The 17,004-nt window shown below is 40.9% G+C and overlaps 1 protein-coding gene across 1 annotated transcript in view; it reads right to left on the bottom strand.

Annotated features, from left to right (window-relative positions):
* tln2a (talin 2a) overlaps nucleotides 1-17,004 on the bottom strand; it is an 80,118-nt gene that overhangs the window by 54,942 nt on the left and 8,172 nt on the right. Inside the window, exon 2 of the mRNA XM_068596216.1 lies at nucleotides 2,684-2,732. The gene's annotated coding sequence lies outside the window, so the exon portion shown is untranslated. The remainder of the gene's footprint in view (nucleotides 1-2,683; nucleotides 2,733-17,004) is intronic.

Here is a 17,004-nt window from a genome sequence, read left to right as displayed (position 1 = left end):
GCTGAGTGCGCCATCATCGCCTTGTTTACCGAGTACAGCAGAGCAGAGCTCGTTTCGGAAACACTTGACAGACTAACAACATCCTCAAAGACCATAAACAGTCAGCACGTAGAGCTGATAAATGGACCTTTATAAAACTGCAGGTAACAGGGCTGACAAATGATGCCGCTGTGCCGACTCAATGACTCCACAGCATCTGGTCATATTAAGATGCAACCGCTGCCTTTACAGCCACCATAGTGAGTAAAGTCTGTAAGCTACCACGCTTTTAAATATCTACACAGATGATGTCTTATTAATAGAGAGGTTAGAGTCACAGTTCAGCACCCTGCAGCTATGCAGAGTTAAGGTTCTGTTTGATATACAGCTTTAAAGGCTGCCTGGACACAGTTAAGACGACATAATACCAAATATTCATGATTAAAATGTGCAATGATCTGTTACAATGACCCGTTACACTGATCGTTGTCATCTTGCAGCCTCCTCTGAGTTAGAATCTGGGTGCAGTCCCAGTCTGAAGAGAATACTGCAGTCGATCCTGGCTGAGGCCCACTGGCCGGGGGCCAGAGGAATACTCTGTGAGGAACGTCTAAACATCAGATCAGTCAGGCTGGGAATGGACCTCTTTAGCCATCTTCAGCAATGACATTTCTCTCGTTAGAGAGAGAAGATGCCCTGGCAGTTAAGTTGCACTTAAAAGGTTTATACAATTAATTGATCGAGTTGGCAAGAAAGCAGCTGACAGTACATCCCTGCCGATTACCATGTGTAAAAGTTCAGTTGTTTAAAATGTAATAAACCTACTTGCATAGTAAGTATACTTGCCATTAATAGAGGAACAAACGTGCCAGTTCCAAATAAATGTTTCAGTCTACTTGGTTAAGGAAATAAACCAATAATTCTGCCTGTAGCAATAACACAAAATACATTAGTGTATTAGTAACAAAATTAGGTTTGCAGCTGCCCAATCAATAGCAGAGCTCTTAGTCATTTATAAATGTCAAAAAATAAAATGAGGCGCTACAGCATGTGTGACTGTAATCTTATTCCTTCCAAAACGTATAAATTATAGAAAGCTGATGTACTGCCAGGTCAGACTGCTTGCTTGCATGTCTACTGATGCACAAATCTCGACTAAAAACTAAAGCCGACAGCTCCAATGTGCTATGGAGCACACTATGGATTATTCATTGATGAACAAAAGCAAATGGAAAGGTGGCAGACTTGGCAGATTCTGAACATTTCAAAGTAATCCAGGACAGAGACGCATGAAATATGGGAAACGTGTGCAGGACAGGAAAACGTGCATTTTAAACCAAATAGTTTTGTGCAAATATGCTTTGAAAAACAAGAATGATAAAAAACAGTGTTCTTGGTGTCAAACATGCCGATTTGGACATAGATTTGTTTTAGATTTGGACTCAACACGTATGGTTAAGTTGAGATCTGACTATTTATTGAGGCATGGCATGAGATAAATCAACATTAGAGCTCATTAATCGCTGGAAAACTTAAATGCAAAGAAACAGTAAACCTCATTTGTGGAGCTGAGCGTGGTTACAGAGAGAGGCTGGGCACCAGATGCTGTCAGTTACTCTAATTGCCTTCTGAAAGCCAGTAATAGAGTCAACTTCAAAATGTACATATTGTAAACTGTCATGAAATTTTGATTTGAATTAAATAGATAATTATTTGAAGTAAAAAAAAAAGTTTATTTGCTCAAGAGGGACAATGTACAGTAATGAACACTTAAAATTAAAATGTAAATGCACCCAATTCCAGCCGCAAGGGTAAAAGTATCCAAAAGTAATTAGAACATTCTTTTGTGTGTAGAAAAGAGATCACATGTTAATCCAATCAATCAATCACCTGGCAAGCTGCTTTGGAACAGTCTATCCAGAAAATGTAATATTTACTGTAATGGAGCCTTTAAAACCAGGAAAAGACAATGCTTATGCCAAATGACTTACTCAATATCTCCTCCAATATCAATAAAACGCTATAATATTGATATAGTTTCAACTGTGGTACAAGTACATAAAGCATAATGCCACATCCGGCTTTTACTGCATTTGTGTGATTGTGAAAGCAAAGAATGTGTGAATCATAAAGACCAAAAAAGGCAAAAGCAATACAAATGCAAAAAAACAACACAGCACAAAAGTGCGAGAAGATAGATAAATTGTAGCTGATTTTTCTCTGCTGCTCTTAACTGCAGCAGAAAAGCCTGCAGGACAAAACACATGAAGAACGATTGCAGGCTTTTTCTCTTTAACAGTTATATCAGCTAGACACTGATCCTGATCCTTGCCATGACAAACAAGCAGCAGTCACATGGAACTGTACACCAGCACTGACGTAGACAAACATCTCCAGGATGTGTGTATAAGAATATCTATGAGGTCCCACAGTAACATCGCATCACTACAAGAACAGGTGGGGGCAGATGGGAAGATTTAATTGGCTTCCAGTCTGTCAACACATCATATTCAAAGTGCAATGTTTCTATTACAATTAATCAAACGTGTGCCTACACGGTTTAATTAAATTCCACGAATAGCCAAATTAGATATTTTGAGCACCTCCTCTTGTATGCGTAAGAGGTGCCTCACACCATCTGTAGTGCTGAGAAAACACACATGCATGCACTATGTTGTAACATCCTCTTTCATCAGCTTATTACCTTGTTGCTGCGGAAAAATGCAGCCTTGGACGTCTGCTGATCTTCACAGCTGGAAAGAAAAACAGAGGACATCAGTGAAAAATGTACGGAATAAAATAAATAAATACATACACATATTAGAGAATTACAACCCTTCCTCTAAATATACATATCCCACAGAGAAGTGTTCCTGCAACATTGGAAATCCCTTTAGGCACAAAATGCTTAGCACTATATGGCAGCACAAACACACTTAAACTTGAAAATATTACACTACATCTTCATTGTTACCTACATTCATACATTTGACCTTTGCCTTAAACGCCTTCTTCTGTATTTAGGAGCAGTGGACTGCTGTAAAGTTCCTGGGAAGCCACTTTGGATTTAGTGTCTCACTAAACATGCTGACAGTGGGTGCCAGGGATCAAACCACAAGCTCTGGGAATAAGGGACAACCTGCTATTCTCCTGAGCTTCTCGCACATCAACAGTTTTGTAAATTAGTAGGATTAAATAATTAAAATGTATTAATACGATTGTGTTTGCTTGGATAAATAATTCAACATACACTACACTGAACATTTCCAACTTGTTATTGGAAAAATAAAATCAGGTGCCTTCCTTGATGGAGGCCAAGGCAAATATTTAAATCACAGATTTTACAATGAAGAAATTTATACAGTACTGTTATCAAAGCTGCCTGGGGCATTTATTTTAGTCGATCGGATCGACTTTGTTCAACTTACTCAGTTACACCTGTGCGTTTCCTACTATGACAGTCAATATGTGTGCTGTGAAAAAGATCTATTGCACTCCAGGTGTAGCAGCTTTCAAAAAGAGCCCACTGTGCTCTAAAAGAGTTAACCTGGCCAGGCCACACACCGTTGTAACAACCACTGAGCAGCATGAACAAATAAACAGCTATCAGCAATATTATAAAATGATATCCAACAACGCCATTTAACAGGGAGTGATACAAGGTCCAAGATGGGTCCCTTTGCACCTTAATATTGAGCATCACACACTGACAATATAAAGCAACCAGCAGCCCTTTCAGACAAGTTGGAAGCAATCGCTCGTTTTCCAAGAACATCTGTCATTGAGGAAAATGACCGCATCATAGCAGCTGCAGGAAGAGAACCTCTTTCCCTAGCTGGCCGTTGTTGTACCTTATGGCTAAACCAGTTTAGCATTGTGGAGCATGTGCCTTGAAAATGCAAAAAAATATAATGTAATGTTTTGGAATTTGTCAATGTTTGCACTAACGGTTACAGTAGTCATTATGGAGAATTGTCAAATAGTTTAACCTCTTAAAAATGCACTGTTATTATTTAACAGGTTTGATAGCATTCAACAATTTTAACTGATACTAAGCGCTTTGAGCTTTTGACACCATCAATTAAAATAATTAGCTGACAGCTGCAACTCATTACACCAACAAGCTGCTGCAAAATAGCTACATGTCTTATCGTTTCTGTTGGCCTTTGAGAAAAGCATAAAAGACAGTCAACTCTTATCTTTTCAATAAAAATGGCATATTATTTCTTTACAAAACCACCTTTGTCTTTCAAGAAACATTGTCATATTTTAGTTCAGTTGACTCCAAGAATGAACACTAATTAGCTACCGCTATTAGCAGGTGATAGTATTGTCATTATGGATTCTTTTCATGGCAGACATTTTGACGCATCGGTGTAAATTTAATCATTAACAATGTGAGATCATTGACAGCGCATACACAATACCAGAGGGCAAGAACCGACTCACCGTAATGGAATTTATAGCCTTCACTCACGTTATTAATTCCACCTGTGCTTTTCCTAATTACACGAGCCAAAGCAGCTGCCTTGAAAAGGATCTAAAGTCAACAAATGAGCACTAAATAATTATTTTATGCGTTATTTGTTAACACATTCAAAACATGACACTTGGCATCTTTCAAATAATTATCTTGTTTTAATCATTCCATTCTTTAACTCTGGCTCACTATCTTCTACGAGATAGTAAAAAGTAAAATATGGATTTTACACACTAAGTGTGTAAGTGTGTAACACAACAATGTCAACACCACATTCAAGTCGGTTTCTATATACATTTTAGACTAGAATAATAGAAAGCAGGACTATTACAATATTTCACAACACGTAGAGTGGGTTATCATTGCACCTGTCCAGGCTGTAATGCCCTGGTTGCAGCCGCTCCACTGACCAGAGACTGATGTCAGAACAAGTGGGAGACACTCAAGGTGGATCACAGGAGGATAAAGCAACACACTGCAGGGTCTCACGGCCGTGCAGGTGCTCTCTCCCTCTGGATTTTTTGCACGCAATGCAGTTACAGTTTGATGTTCAATGATGAAAATGGTGGAGTTACCCTTTATGTTGAAAAACAACTGAAACTGAGATTTCAAGGAATCCGTTTGCTTAAACTGGCAAGCAGTGGCGGGCTGTCAGGGCCTTCTAAGCCTTCTCTGAAGGCCTAAATGAAAAGTTATAGCTTTTTTATAATGCACTTCAATGTTTTCCCTAGGTTTACAGCTTCGAGGTTGGGGGCGGCAGTGACGACGACGACGACATAGACCCTTAATGCAGTGGTTCCCAAACTTTTTCTGTAAATATCATTTTGTGACTCCCTCTGTGCTTTTATAGTGACAGAATAAAGGAAATTACAATAACGTTTCAGTAAACCAGGTTGCTCCATCAGACCAATTCCTCTTTAAATTGCAATCACTTAGAACAATGAAAATAACATAACGCGCTAAAAAAAACAAATATTTAGTGACAGTTTTTGACAAAACTGAATGAGTGAAGATATGTGAGCATCAGGTTGTATCAGTATTAGTGGCTGCAGTGAGCTGTATGTGTTGAGGGAGGAAGCAGCGTTCCTCTACAAATATGAACCGACTTGTAGATTTGATACGGCTGCTCTCAGTTCAGGCTCCATGTTCATCTGAGATGTGTTTTCTGTTTCGAGAGACGGAACAGCAGAAAAAAACCTGACGGAGACTTCTGGAGATTGACTTTTGGCAAAACGCCAAGAATCGGCGTGTCGCGCATGCGCAAGATTAATCTGTTAATGGCGTAACTACACATTTACCCGACAGTACAGGCATTTCTCCATATATTTATTAATGACTTAGTTTTATGTCCGTGTAGTTTTATGACCTTGTACTTTGTACTTTAGTAATGTGTGAAGCCAGCAGCTCATTGTTGGTACAAGACACAAGCACTTTGGCTCGTTTCACTTTCAGTTCAGAGAACATCGTTCAGAGAGCTGCTCCGGTGCTCTTTGCAGGAGAGATACTGATGCCATCTTCAACCTGAGAGCGTTTAAAACGCAGATATAACGTAGCGTCGAAAAATATGTCGCGTGAAAAGTAGACAACCCTCTGTCCGCTGCTGTGCGCGTGCTCAGCGCTCACCTGTATGCGCGTAAGCGTCTGTGCGCATGGGGGCGGAACTCGCGCAACCACGTAGAGACACACATGACAAGCTGTGTGTAGATCCGATCAATAAAATGCGGCCGTTTAGTTTGTTTAATAACAGATAAAAGGTGTAAATCTGTTCCACAGGAAAGAGAACCGTAAATGGCATTTTGTGATCTGGCGCTATAGAGAAAATTACAGGGGGGCGGGGTTTTTTTCAGGGGGGCGCGCCGCCCCCCTGAAAAACACTGTCCCTATTAGCTTATTTTGTCATTGCACAGCTGCCTTCATCTGTTCCTCTGCTCCTTCAGGCCTATTGTTTGGCTTCTTGGGACCTGTTAAAACAGCATTTTTATCCAATTACAATTTACCCGTCTTTCTCTTTGTAAGAGCAGCCTAGGTAAAATACATGGAAGACAGAGCTGCAACTACAACTGCGGCTGGCCAGTCTGTTTGACGGGCTCGTTTTGATTTTAGTTCCCCTGCGTTTTTCCATACGCCAGAACAGCAGGTGGCGCAACGAGCGTAGAGTCGAGCTGCACACCGACGTTCACCAATATCTCCCTCCAGGAATTCACCTCCATCTGCGTGTCCTTATACTGAGCCAGACGGGTTATATTCTTGCTCATATTTGTGGACCTCTTCAGCCAAACGTTCACAGCATCCATTGTTTGTGTTTCTGCTGTGGCTTTTAAAAACAGTGGTATGCATGAAACCGGAAATGCGAGACTCAGAAAGGACGTGGTTAGCGGACCAATCACAGCCTTCCGGGCTGCGTATGGCTGGCGTAGCATTGACGGGTAGTCAGAAATTTGGGGTGACGCACGCACGCACACACGCAAAATGGCCGATTTGACCACGCAAGGTCGGCCATTATGCGTGTCTTGCGTGCTTGCGTCTCTGCGTAAAACCCGAGTATAAATCAGCCTTTAACATGCTGGCTATGTAACTTATTTTTTACATGTGCAGTCGTATTTAATCATACACAGCGCTGCTGCTGCAGTTGCTGCTGCTGGTCAGACCGGGCTTCGTGGTTCAGGCTCCGTGCATTGTTCAACTGCAGAGTTTCCTGTTGGTTTTTTTTGCGCCATACCGTGTTGCGAACAGGATTTATGATTAAGTGTTACTTTTGAATGTACTGCTATATGTCAAATGTTACTTAAACGAAACTCTACAGTGTTTCTACTCCATAATGATAAGTGGATATGAAAGATGGCAAGTAACTGGCCTCCTAATCTAAACAAATTAAAACTTTCACACAGATCAAACAACGAATTGGAAAAGAATCTCTGCTGCGAAGAGCTGAAAATAATGTGACAAAAAGGAGATATGCAAAACCTTTTGCCTCAAGGAAAATAAATGTAAGCACCCAAATTAAAGAAAACACGCCCAAGAGAGGAACCTTATCTCACACAATTTAAGAGAAATTTGCATTCCTGTAATTGTCTCCTTTGAGCCCGAGGGAGATTGCTTTGAGGAAAATTCAACATTTAGGAAACACCAACTATGGGTGCAGAGCATCTCAGACGCTTTGTGCTTAAAACGTTTAAATTAACTTTCAATATATCTTAGATTAACTCTTGTGAAATGTGTCAACACCAAAAATATAATAAAATGTCAAAAAGTAAGCCTGGTGAAAAATGTAATGAGGGAGAACTCCTTTGGTCCCCTGGAGTTTCCAGAGGTGGGGTACAAGGGCACATCGCCACTGGCAGTCTTAAGAAGCACAATATGCCACTGGAGACTTCATTGTTCTGTCCGTCCTGCAGTTTCATTAATCACACACTGCAGAGGAGGACAAGGTGGGGACAGGTCAGACAATATGGTGCCTGCCTGAGAAACACCTCCCTCCCGCCCCAAAAATGAGGCTTTAATAAAGCTGCTCACTATGACTTCTCAACATCTTGCACCAGCAACACAGCTGGATTTCACACAGGTCAAAGTGGCAACTTGTTGTTATTGAGCAAAAGGTGTGCGTGTGTGTGTGCAGAAGAGTAAAAAACAAAGCTTTGCCAAAAAGCTAAATTATGAATTTGAACTCAGGATATCGACCACATTTTTTTTATCTGTGCGATCACACAGATTACACCGTCACCCACTTCCTACTCCCCTACTTCCGGCGCCCTTGCTCAGACCACACAAAATTTCATAGCCTTCAAATTTGATCAAAATAAAAAAAAGGAAGATATTAAATAACACCTTGCAAAGTTCTCAAAACTAGTTTGTTCACAATACAGTAAGCCTCTTTAGGACCACATTGTTTGTTGTGACAAAAAATACAACATTTAAACTCATGCACTAGATGAGGCAATCTTGCAGAAATACTGAAGCGCCTCTATCTTAGGGGACCAAAGAGCTTTACAAATGCATCCTATTCAGCCATTCCGTATGCATTCATACATCCAAGGGAACAAAGCTGCCATGCAAGACACTGGCTGTTTTGCTCAAGGACACTTCGACATGCGGAGAAGAGGAACAGAGGATGAAACCGCCAACCTTGTGATGAAAGTACGACCCGCGCTGGTGCCTTAGTCGCTCACATTACATTCTGTTTTTAAGTACATGGAAGCTTTTAATATGAAACATTAAACATTAGCGTTGAAGGCATTACAATCATCATCTACAGATCTTACCTCCATCAGCTTCACTACACTGAATGGAACTCAACAAGGAAGTCTAAAAAAAACTTCTTTTTTTTAAAAACGCAAACACAGTGTGAACCTTCTCTAAACCACAAGAGCGACTGAGAAATTCAGCTCTTACAGAGATGTGGGATGAAATTTGAGGAGCAATAACAAAAGTGAAACACAAAGTGAAAATGTTATGCTGCGGTTGTTCTAATAGCATTTTGCTTTGAGATTAAAAGTACTTATTCATGGCAAATATCACAGCTCCGTCTTGTAGTGCAAGCTGACCAAAGCCCACATACTAATTGCCTGGCGCCTTCCAACAATCTCTTGGATAAGTAGCAGACCCAGATATGCAATTAGCTAAATAGATCTGGGTTTAATACATACAGGGTGGGGGAGGGTGGAGGAAGTTCCTTGTGTAGTAGGGGACTCCTTACCCACCGCCCTCTCTCTCTCTTGGAGCCACCTGTCTAGAAATGTACTTATCATATTGAGCTTATTAGCCTTTAGAAAAATGTGACTTGCATAAAAGTAGAGCTAGAAAAGGCACCCATGCAACAGTACTAATTATTGTGCAAAACACCTCAGGAAAATGCTAATTAAAATACTTATTGTAAGTAAGTAAACAGTCCCATTTTCTACCACCTGTGTGAAGCAGATAACCATTCAATGCAAATATCGGCTAGGATTGTACCGAGGTCACAGAAAATGAAACTTAATGACACCGGTTTTCTGCAGAACCCACCAGCAGTGCTCCGCTCACAATAACAAGCTTTATAAACTCCATCTTTATAAACACAAACCATCTGCTCTTGCTGTGTTTGTGTGCTTATGAGTAAGCATGACTGTGGGGAGTCCTGCAATGACGCCATCCTATTGTCCAGAACGAGGGCTTTCAACCCGAACCGAAATCAAAAACTAGTCTTTCACTGATCTTTATAATATTTATGTTTTCCCGTTACCAAAGAAAAATGGTTGCTGCGGAAAAAGGAATGCTAACATTTTTCCAGGCAACAACACATCCAGATAGTATGATTTTGAGATACCCAGCTGTGCTACTACTAACCAGATGTAATGATGTTTAGTTTGAGCTGCTGAAAACATCCCGTCTCGAACAACAACCAACATCTTTAATATAAAGTGTTTTGTACAGAAGAAATGGTATGTAACAGTCGGTGGTTAGAAAATAATAATCCAGTTATCTGCCTGATTGTGGATTTCCAATCTATATCAGAACTATTTTTTTACTGTATGATTTACCGAGATAGTATCACGCAGACAGACAGACAGAGAAAAAACGATCAGAAAATTGTATACGATTATAGATTTGTAGGAAAACATTTGATGGTGGAAAGGTTTGAGACAACATTTGCTACAGCGTAATTAAATAAAAAAAGGGTGACACATTTTTGTGGATGAGGTAACTTCAAAAAAAAAAAGTTAAACTTAAAAAAAATAAAGAAATACATCATCATCATTATTTTGATTATTAGTATTGGTATTAGTTTTGGGACTTTCGAAAAATAGTTGCCACTTATTTTTTATGATCATTTACAAATCAATAAATTACTACATGTACACTCACAATAAACATTTACCTGTAAGCATACACATAACAGGGTCATAGAATGAAGACTAACATAACTTACAAATTATTAAATAAATATTCACTGAGCCTCATTTATCTACACCTCTTTGGCGGTTTGGATTCTCTTTCAAGGAGTTATTTTTTCCGTTTGGGGGGGCGTTGAGGACATCTGGAGAACAGCTGTTGCTTTGCATCACATGCATTGACACACACACACACACACACACACCTGTTACATAGCCTCCCCATTATAGGGTCAAGGGGTCAGGAGCCCTGTGTCCAGACACACCATTTTATCTGGTTTAGGTATAGACAATCTATGGAAATCAAACACCCAGCAGCCATATTTACACACAAAAATACACACACACACACACACACACACACACACACACACACACACACACACACACACACACATCTTCTATACAAGGCAACTATTCGACCCTCTCTTGGGAGGGCAGAGATTCCCAATGATTAGCCCGGCCCTCCCAGAGAGCGGGGCCGTGGGGGGGCAGAGCCACTAATTCAATTACACAGACCTTCGTCCCTCATCAGGCCGACTCCCAGTTCCATGAATGGAATAAAACCCATCCAGCCAAGTTGGGGGTGGGAGTAGAGAGGCAACAATGTGTTTAAGTTTAGGTTACACTAGTGTTTTTTTGCTTGCGAGAGGGCCCTGGTATGTGTGTAAATGTGAGTGTGTGTCCTATTGCCCTTTGCCTAAACAATGCAAACTAATGTGAGACTAAATTAATTGAAAGGATTCCATAGGCTCTATGACAAACTTATAAACACGTTTTTTTTTTTTTTTTAAGTTTGCTGGAAGAGTCTACTGTCAATTGACAGAGCAGAACATCAATGCTGGAATTCTGTACCATTTTTTTCATGAACCAAAAGCATAAACACTGAGTGCTAAAATCCAGTGGAATGGGACGCAACAGAGATTGAGTCTGCAAGACAGTGCAAAATGAGACACTAAATCACAAATGAGGGGATTATCTGAGCTGTTCCTTATAGCTTTAAAAATAAATTCCAATACCATTTCAAGTGATAGCATTCTGAAGCCTACATTCTGCAGTAATAGCCCAAGGAAATTGCATTCACAATGTCCTTCTCCTCTGTAGCAGTAAATGAAGTGATGGCAAGTCTGTATCGCGTACTATCCAGCAGCCACAATAAAAACTGAGAATGCAAAAGCATAGAGCTGACAATTAAATTGTAACAAAAAAAGGCAGCATTTATGGAGGAAGTTGAAATTTACTGATCGTAAAACAATTAATTAACTATTGTAAGAGATAATGTTAGCATGAACACCGTTTTCGGGATACATTAGGAGGATTTTGAGGCAATTGACAATTATATTAACGCCAGCAATTCCAGTCTAAATGTTTTACTTTTTCACATCACCCATTTCCTTTTTGTTACGAGTTAAGAGAACTGCTGCCCTGGAGAATTCCCTTAAAACGTTTGACCCTGAAAAGGCAGGTCACGTCAGAAAGCTCCGTCGCTCTTCTACCATCTTCAAGGCTGAACAGAGCCACAGAAACCGAGAGCTAAGGGCAAAAGAGGCTAATATGTAACTCATCAAGGGCAAGGATGTAATGCATGCAAGGACCAGGATAAATGACAGCACAGCATTCTATTGCACACGCAAACAGGTTCAAGCCAATTCCGTCTTCATTTTCTGGAAAAAAAATAAAAACAAATCTACAATTCCATCAAATTGAACCAATACCTTTGATTAATAAAAATCAACAACAACCCCCAAATCTGCCTTGAAGAAGTTTCCAGGAAAGCACACAGAGGTTGGGACATCATCCAGTGTTTCAGTTGGGCTGTACTGGTCATGGAGACACCAGCTGCCAAGCAGTCGAGGCACAGCAGAGCAGCTTGAATCAAATCCCACTTTCACGCTTCATGGTAGAGTATGATTAAATAATAAAACTGTGCTCTGGTTACATGGCCTGGTCACTTTTCATGAACCCCAAAAACCACAGAGAGCAGAGAAATCAAAATTACAGTGTAACTAGAATTGGCTTCAATGTTCCAATTGTACATTGCCAATAGGGCCAGTATGTGCTAATAATGTTACAGTGAAACACAGGAAGCCACTGCTTTTTTTTTTTATGTACCCCATTACTGTTGATAAAGGCCCAATTACAACGAAAAGAGTGCCGCATGACCAAAAATGGCTTCCCAGCTAATGAGAATGTTTCTTTCGAGAAGTACGACCTGTTACTGACTTGATTAGAGGGAACTATTCTGTACAATTTCAGCCACATTTTACTTTAACACAATATTTTTCCTCTTGTGCTGGACACCACACATGGGCTGCTGATGTCTTCACTCTGAAAGTCATCCTAACAAAAGGAGCAATGAAACCACATAAGCAGTCACAGTGGCAAGTCATTTACAAGATACAATAAATCATCAAACCCCAGTCTCACTCTGGCGGGCCTGCAGATTAGGCCGGCCCGGTCCTCTTCATGAGCTACCAACCTAATCTCCTTTTGCATCTCATCTGCCGAGATATAGGAGTCCTCTAATCCGCTCATTGGGTGGACAGCTGTGAGCAGACGTTTAACTGTTTGCTAGTGTCGCTCCAGCCGCTTTGGCCTCCAAAACCCAATTTAGTCAACAGCTATATGGATTGAAATACATTTTAATTAGAATAAGCACTCCTATGCCATTCCTTATCTTTTTTCTATTAGCATCTTTCAAAGTCAGTTTCTTTAATGAATGAGAGCCTTTTTAAAGTGAGACACTTTCCTAACCCTGTTGAAAAGTCAACTGCTATTCCAGGGGAAGTTGGTGTGAGAACAATTCCAAAAAAAAGGTAGCCAACCGACAGGTAGGAGAACCAATTAAAAGCAGACCGGTGACTGGGCAGAGACTCCAAGACACCAAAGAAGAAGAAAAACACGACACGGGAGGTAACCTGCCTTCTAGGGCTGCAGCTGCCTATTGTAAGAGAACAATCCAGTAACTCCCAGCTGGCTTTTTTTCATGCCGTCTGCAAAGTGAAAGCCTTGCGTCTTGCTTGTCAATTCTATTGTTAGGAGCAGGCAGGAGCCGCTCCCCATTCACCTCATACACATAAATACTCCGCATTGTTTGGGGAGTCAAATGGCAATGGCTGACACACACACACGCACACGCACACACACACACAGTTCTATATTATATCTGCTCAACCCGTCTTCAATTTATAGCCTCGAAGTGCAATCATTCGAAATTTCAATCCCGACTGATCCTCCTCTCACATAAATATGCACTTTGTATTTCTGGAAACTCATTCCTGAAATCACTTCTTGGTTGTATTTTAATGACTTAAACTGGCTAATAAGCTTGACTACGTGTCAAATTATCTGAGTCAAAACCACCTTTTCACAACTGTAAATGTCATTATCTGATTACTCTAATCATTTAATGTCGCCTGCCTACCTATGTGTGATTGAGAGAAACACAATGTAAGCTACATTACTCTGTGACAGGGAATTAAAGAAAAATACACTTCTTGTTGATTTTTTTTTTTTGCTAGTTCCTTTTACTAAGCCATTTTAACTGCATATAAACAAGCTCAAGCCAATTATTTTCTAGCCATCGCTGTCCCTGCAGGCAAGTGACAGCAATTTTAAACTTCAGCTAAATGAAGGTCAGGTGACCCTGTCATCACAAATCATGCAAGAGAAGTACATCTTTAAGATACCCAGACTAACGCGATGAGAAAAATTCAAAATGTCAAGCAGGTAGTGTGTATAATCTGTCCATCAATGTACCACCCTTCATCCATTTACCAGATGTGCATTTGCTGATTTACCGCCTGGAGCAAGGCAACCTCTGCATTTCATTCCTGCAACTAGGTTGCAGCTGAGGTGTTGACATGCTTGCTCGCTGAGGGGTTGAGGGGAAGAACTTGGTGGGTGGTGAAAGAGAGATAGTTGTGAGAGAAACTAAGTGAGGCAGAATTGGGTGGCAGAAAAAGTGAGTGGGATGAAGATGGAACACATGGTAGTTTATTTTGGGGGGGCGAGACTGCTACAGTTTCTTGTAGGTCAGCAGACTGGGGCTGATTCCAGAACGGCTTATCTTTCAGCAGGAATACCACAATCGCACCAAAAAGGCAGAGACGGGCGGGAAGGAGGTGGCCGGCACTACGAATTCCTCGCATGCTGCAGAATGCTGGGATTACTACTGTGAAGACGATTGACTCTGAAGAATGATGTGAGGGGAGGGGGGGTTAAAGAAACTCAAACAATGCTGAAAGACCCAATACAGCTGCCGGGTTCAGCAGGCAACCCCTTTCACATTTAAGTAGTGATCTATAATGTATAAAGAAATATAGACAAATATTGATCTTCTTATCCAACGCTCACCTTTTAAGATCCCTAAATCTCTTGACACCCATAAGCACAACATGCCAAGTGCCACCTTTGCATCCACTGCTATGTAAACAGAAAGCAAGTGTGTGTCTGCTCCTTCAAAAGCGCAGCCTGCTTTAGAACCGCTCTGTAGGGTCAAGAGAAGTTGTGGAATGCGTGGAGGTCCAAAGCACACAGGGATGCCAGGTTGCTCAGGGCTGCTCCCACAGCTGCATGAAAGTAAAAGGCTTGGTAGCACAGATAACAGAACTCCAGTCAGGAAACAAGCTGCACTTGACATCAGGGAAAATAGATCAAAAACAGAAATCCCATTTCCCCATCTGCTACTTGTAAATGGCATTTAAATCCACCATCCTACCAATGCATGTTGCCAATTCAAAATCAGCTTAGAGTCTCTGCATGAACATTCCCTGAAGGGAAGCCAGCAATAAATTTCCCACCTGGTGTTTGCCTACCAGCCTTACAAACACAGATAATCTTGTAGCACATTGAAAGGATGCCTGACTTTAACAGTGTAAGTAACAAATGAGGAACTCAGTCCTCAAAAAGGAGAGACATCATTCAATCATGTTGTCGAGGTGGTGAAGGGGCGGGTGGGGATGCCCTCCCAAGTCATTTCCCCGAGGCTATGCACTGCACAAGGGAGATAAGTAACCCAACTGAACACAAGGCTGGCATTCTATCCCAAGTCCAAAAGACAAAAACACCGGAATCTTTCTGAAGAGAGGAATCTGACAATGCAGCATTTGTATCGTAGCCCGCTAGAGAACAGGCTCCCCATAGACACGTTGATACGAAACACTGTGCGGACCAACTTCAAACTCGGAGGATTACTATAAACAATCTTATTTTAAATTGACACAGCAGAAAAGACCGATATTAGATTATCTCAATTAAATTCAAACCGAGACAGAACTGATTATGCAAAGGTTTGCAGACAGCGAACTAAGAAAATAAGCAAAACATACTTATGAAGCATCAAAGCGCGTGCTTTTCATTAATCCTTAAAGAAAAACAGCAACAAGTAGAAGGCAAGGCCTTGTTCAGCAGCATGCAGTTCATGCAGAGTGCATTAAATTAACAATCTAAGGCAGTAACAAAATGTGCAGTCAGTCTAAATACACGAAACCCAAACAACAATTGTTATAAACCTAAGCCGTGTTAATTCATACAAAAGTGTTTTTCTAGAGTTAGGTAATGTCATTTTCTATTTTGTTTTAAATGTGGTGAGACCGTGGCCAGATGAAGCCCCATGGTAAAAGAAGCTAATATAACAAATAATCTCCTCACCGCCTTCACATCAAATCCATTAGAGACATGTTTCTGGAGACACAGGAGGACTTGATATTTAATACTGTTTATAAATGGGTTGTAAAAGCCCAACACACAACAATTTAACAGCCATCTGACAACAAGGCAACCATGTCAACTAAGAGGCTCCAATGTCACATCAGCTCTTTTTTTTATTATTTGAGGTAAGGCATTAAAAAAACATGTAATCTAAATTGTATAATGTTAGGTCGGGAGGCCTTGTTTGTACATTGCATTACCTAAAGTACACTGAAAATATAACCAAGGCCTATCTACTACTTTTGCTTTATTACAAGTCAATATCAGCCAGGGATGACCTATTTCCAACAATCTCCACTGACTATGTCCACTAGACAAAGCCAGTGGGAAGGAGCCAATGCAACCACTATATCCTTGAGGTTAGCTGCATTAGCACACACTGCCCATAGCACAGCACACAGATAAAAGTCTATTTTCAGCCCCTTGATTAACACTGAGCTTTCCACATGTAATGTAAGCCAGCTGTCACACTCATGACGCTGCCCTAAAAAAAGGAGCAATGTTTACAGCTCTACATATCAGAGTACACCATGTTTGAGTGGTGTTTCGTCTTCTTCTTTCTGTCCCCATTTTCTTCTCCGAGAGGCCTGGCAGCACTCCCGTGTACTCTCCCTTAACTAATAAACAAAGAATGGTTTCCCTTATATAGCTCTATTCAAACTCCACAAGCAACATCAGAGGCTTGCGGGGAGGTGGGAAGTACAAGCAAGTCTCTTCCAGGCGGAGAGATTTTGGCCAAGGGCAAGGAGCTTTGCCGGTATGATTGTGTAACAGTTGTGTAGTTGTATATTGAGAGACACTTTAAGTGCTCGTTCAGGTGCCATCCAGGTTGGAGAGGCTTGAGAGGGCTGCAAAGTTAAGGGCGATATACTCTCTTGCAACCTACAACTGCGGCCGGCCACACAGTTGGATCGACAGACTTGTTTTGGTTCCTGTGCCTTTTCTGTACGCCAGAACAGTAGGTGG

This window comes from Clinocottus analis, unplaced genomic scaffold (genome assembly GCF_023055335.1).
Source record: "Clinocottus analis isolate CAN_PGR_092001 unplaced genomic scaffold, fCliAna1.0.p SCAF_1, whole genome shotgun sequence".
Classification (NCBI taxonomy): Eukaryota; Metazoa; Chordata; class Actinopteri; order Perciformes; family Cottidae; genus Clinocottus; species Clinocottus analis.
This window is presented reverse-complemented; position numbering and strand designations above follow the sequence as displayed.